Genomic DNA, 5,406 nt, shown 5'->3' with positions numbered 1-5,406 from the left:
TAATCACGCGGATCTCGGGATCCAATTCGACATATCTACGATGTACAAGACCAAATCTGCGCAAGGTTTAAGACAGATCAGAGCCTCATTGTCTTCCATGATATACAATTAATTAAAGTTAAATATTTCAAAAGGTTTTAAAACAATGTTTACATACACCACCACCCACCCATTCCAGAACTGTAGCTGTTCTGCTGCGTTTGTTTGTCACCTCAAAAGGGCAAGAACAGCCACACCTCTTTCCAGACACAGAGTCGACCCAGGAGCACTGCTTCAAAGGAAACTGAAGGTAGCTGACCAACTGCATCAAGCTGGCCTCATAGCAGATTGAAGCCATCTGTCCAACAATATCCTTGTCGTAGAATAGTAATCTAAGATATTCAGGGGTTTTCTCTTCATCCTGTGGAGATTCATCACGGACCGATGCATCATGAACAACAGTCTCCTCTCCACTGGTTCTATGAAAATAAATAAAGAGACAAATCCAGCAAAATAATATCAAGTTTAGAGGGGATGCTAAACAAAACAACATTTGGATAAAGCCATGCCATATCATGTGGGTCATTTCTGGACATGACATGCTATATCATGACACACAACATTATTTTCCATCATGCCATAAGAAAAATCTCAAAACAATGTCACATACCGAATACAGGCACCAGAGCTTTCAGTGTCATCATCATCTGTGTTTTCTTCCTTCAGTTGACTGCTCAAAGGGGCTTCTTTTTCATTGGCATCATCTTCCAAGTCGATTCTACAATGGCAACAAACGTAATCTATTATGGAAATGTACATTGTAAGCACCATCATTTTATTATTAAAGTCATTATTTCTGCCCCCCTTGGGGGGGATATTAGGCTTGGGGGAGATATTAGACTTTTTAGGTCATCAGGCTGAGGTTGTGAGCCACTGTTACACAGAAACATGATTATTTGTTCTCACCAAAACAGGTTCAAAAGGTTTTGAGTCATGTGAAAATGTTGGTCACATGGGTTTGATATACAGTATAGTTACCCTGAAATTCTGAGCTTCTAGATCTGCTGCTTTTTTTCTATGGAGCGGATTGAATGCCATCTTTCTTGAGGCAATCTATGCAACAGACAACCATAGAACATATGAATGAATGGCAAGGAAGCATGACAGTCTCACTTTATTTACCTTCATCCTGGACGTCCATTCAGATCCTCCATCATAGTCTATATCCTCAATAAGGACACTAACTTCAGCCATAGGGAAATCTCTCTCCCTACAACAATAATTTTGAAATAAAACATATTTAACAGAATCAACTGCACATAATTTATTGACAGAAAGTAGCTCATAACATATCTACAGTGGATAATTCAAGCTTTCCATACAGCCACAATGTTGGGGAGTTTGACGTTGTTTAAAGAGGTGGTGTCATAGTTTTGTACACTTTCTTTTTTGTTTTGTATGTGTCTATGGAGTTAACATTACCCTATATGACCACCAGGTGGGGTTATAATGTGCAAATTTGCATTCCCTGTGTATTTTTGGTTACTTCCTGAAAGCTGAAAGCTTCTGAGTCAAAAGGCGAAAAACACTGATTTAATGATAATCATAAACTCATCCCCTCCCCTTTTACCATACACCCAACACTGTGGGTGTGGCTAGCTTCAGCTGGGTCACCCCACACCTAGTCTCGCATAGCCAGACAACTATTCTACAATCTCCGAATGCTATATAGTCTAGAACTACAGCTCCTGAAAGGCGAGTAATGGAAGCTGTAATTTCTGCTAAGCACTAAGCAGCAAGCTAAATATACTTAGATGATTTTTATTTATATTAGGATAAATGTGTGCGATGTTAAAAACGAAACGAAAGTGGTGAGGAGGCATAAAAAAGTTTCAACATGAAAAATTAAAAGAATTAAAGAAACTGTAGCCAAAAATACAAACAAATCGTCCAATTACAGACAATTATAGACTACACATTAGCTACAAATAAAAATACCTTTCCGATCCCACATCCAAGCTTGATGAAGATGGTGCACGCTTTCTGACAAAGCTCAAACTCTTGCCTGGTGAGGACACACCAGGCTTGACTAAATGGTCGTAGCCTCGGAAACCCACGCTTTTATTTTGATCATAGCTGGGGGGGGGGAGAAAATAAAGTTAACCATCGTTACATACACAGTAGGCTACGCCAAAATACACCTAGCTTTGCATACACAGGTCAATGTTTTCAAAATATTACAGAAAAAAGCTTTCACAAGAAGACAATACTAAGCTACCACTTTGTAAAGAAATTGAGAGATTGGGGAGGGTAAGGATAGCCACTGTACAAAAGTCTTATTGGACAGCAACCCTGCCCCCTGGACCATCATCATGGTTGGCCCCACCCCTCATCTGCACTCACACATCACACCTGAATTCATTGACTAATCAGTGGCCAGGTGTGTATAAATACTGCCTGTGCCCTCACTCGGTTGTCAGCAGCCCAAGAGAAACCACCCTCAGAGCCCTGTCTGGCCTAAGCCTGGTCATGCGTCAATGATGTGAGTTTGTTGCTATTGATGTTTTGCCTTGTAAGGTAGTTGTTGCTAATGATGTTGCCATAATGAGTGTTGCCGTGTAGTTGCCATAATGAGTGTTTCTGTGTAGTTGCCATAATGATTGTTGCCTTGTAGTTGTTGCTTGTACTAATGTTTATATTATTCATGTAATATTGTTGCTTGTACTAATGTTTATATTTGTATATTTTGTTGTAGAAATAAAACCATGACCACGTGCATAAAATATACCATCCTGGTCCTCCTCCTCTTCTTCACTCTTATCGGTGAACCATGGCAGTGTTGAAACCAGTCCCCCAGTTAAAGCTTTATTTCATGGTCCTTCGACGCCGAGAATGTCAACATCGCCATGGCTAGAGAGGAGCCCAGAAGGCATGATGTCCACCACTACTCCTCCAGCGCCCAGGGCGCCGCCTCCTCCAGAGCCCGGGCTTCCTTCCAAATCTCCTCCTCCTATGGCCTCCCCTAAAGTCCTATGGCCTCCTGAAGTCTCCTCCTCCTACAGCCTCCCCTAAAGTCCTATGGCCTCCTGAAGTCTCCTCCTCCTACGGCCTCCCCTAAAGTCCTATGGCCTCCTGAAGTCTCCTCCTGCTCCGGCCTCCTAAAGTCTCCGGCCTCCTGAAGTCTCCACCTGCTCCAGCCTCCTAAAGTCTCCGGCCTCCTGAAGTCTCCACCTGCTCCGGCCTCCTAAAGTCTCCGGCCTCCTGAAGTCTCCACCTGCTCCGGCCTCCTAAAGTCTCCGGCCTCCTGAAGTCTCCACCTGCTCCGGCCTCCTTGAGTCTCCGGCCTCTGAAGTCTCCGCCACCTCCAGTGCTGCGGGCTCCACCTCCTGTCTCGCCTCCAGCACCCAGGGCCCCTCCTTTGGCAGCGCCCGGGGCTCCTCCTTCGGCGCTGTCTCTGCAGCCAGGGCTCATAAATCACCGCCTCCTCCTGCAGCCAGGGCTCCTCGGTCTCTACCTTCCCCTGCATGTGGGCCCACGCAGTTTCGCCCCCCCCCCCCAGCCCCAATCTGTTCTCACGGGGCGGCAGTACCACCTTCTTATTGCCAATATGACTTTTTCATGTGTAAATACTCGCGTATTTGGGGCGGCTGTACAAAAGTCTTATTGGACAGCAACCCTGCCCCCTGGACCATCATCATGGTTGGACCCACCCCTCATCTGCACTCACACATCACACCTGAATTCATTGACTAATCAGTGGCCAGGTGTGTATAAATACTGCCTGTGCCCTCACTCGGTTGTCAGCAGCCCAAGAGAAAACACCCTCAGAGCCCTGTCTGGCCTAAGCCTGGTCATGCGTCAATGATGTGAGTTTGTTGCTATTGATGTTTTGCCTTGTAAGGTAGTTGTTGCTAATGATGTTGCCATAATGAGTGTTGCCGTGTAGTTGCCATAATGAGTGTTGCTGTGTAGTTGCCATAATGATTGTTGCCTTGTAGTTGTTGCTTGTACTAATGTTTATATTATTCATGTAATATTGTTGCTTGTACTGTTTATATTTGTATATTTTGTTGTAGAAATAAAACCATGACCACGTGCATAAAATATACCATCCTGGTCCTCCTCCTCTTCTTCACTCTTATCGGTGAACCATGGCAGTGTTGAAACCAGTCCCCCAGTTAAAGCTTTATTTCAGCCACTATTTATAATATCTTGTAAACTAAATATTGCAGGTTTGGGGGAGGGGAGGGGTTGCCGCTATAATGATTCATAGCAGAATATTGCAAATATAACTTGGGTAGTCCATACTCCATAGTCAATAACATGTCTTATTGACTATTGACTAAGAAGGTCAACCGTCAAGGACTTCAAGTACCTGGGCTCATGGGTCAACTCGACAGAGCAAGATCTTTAAGTGAGGAAGGCACTTGCATGGAGGCCCAGAATGGCATGGCCAGTATGGAACTCCAACCTCCCCCGACAAATCAAACTCAGCTTCTTCTATGCGACGGTAGAGTCTGTTCTCTTAAATGGCAGTGAATGCTGGACCCTGAAGCCAACTCTGAAGAAGTCTCTAGACGGGTTCTACACCAGAATGTTACGAGTAGTGCTCAACATCAGCAAGAGTACACACGTCACCAACAAGAATCTGTATGCTGGAATATTAAGGGTGAGCGATAAAATAGCAGCCAGGAGAATGAGACTTGCAGGACACTGCCAAAGACACCAAGAGCTGCCAGCCAGTAAACTGGTGCTGTGGGAACCAACATATGGGCACCGGTCACGAGGACGTCCCATACTAACATATGTGGATGTACTCAAGAAAGACACAGGAGTGCAAAGCACCAACGAGCTGGTCGGATGTATGGAGAACCGGGATGACTGGAAGCGACGATGGAAGGCTCGTCCTAGGACGACATAGAGATGTCTTAGGCCTAACAAAGAAAAACTTTGGTTTCCGGTTGGCGACCGACCCTATTAAATACGTGCGACCCAGATGATTTTATTGGCATTTGGCGTGACAAAAAATAAAATAAAAAATAGTCAAAATCCGACCGAGTCGATCAAAAACGTCTTACAAAAAATATATTTGGTGCGACCACATTCGCGAAGTCAGGACCTGTCCCCGGTTCCCGAGGCTAAACTAATGTGAGTTACGTTACAACTTGTATTCCTCCAAACACACACAGACACACAAGCACACACACAATCGGGGGACAAATTGCGTTGCCACTTAGTCAACAACAACACTGACTGGCAGCGGTAGCCATGCTAGCAACGTTAGCAGCCCAGCCACCAGTACAGCTGAGAACTGCCACCACAGAGAGACGTGAGTTGGAGACGAAACATTTATGACAGCGTGGGATTCATCTGAAAGACTGTACGGCAACAGCGCTTGAGTGAATGCGGACTCCCGTGCGACACTGC

Source organism: Nannobrachium achirus (genome assembly GCF_963921795.1).
Source record: "Nannobrachium achirus genome assembly, chromosome: 5".
NCBI lineage: Eukaryota > Metazoa > Chordata > Actinopteri > Myctophiformes > Myctophidae > Nannobrachium > Nannobrachium achirus.
Note: the sequence above shows the minus strand (reverse complement) of the source record.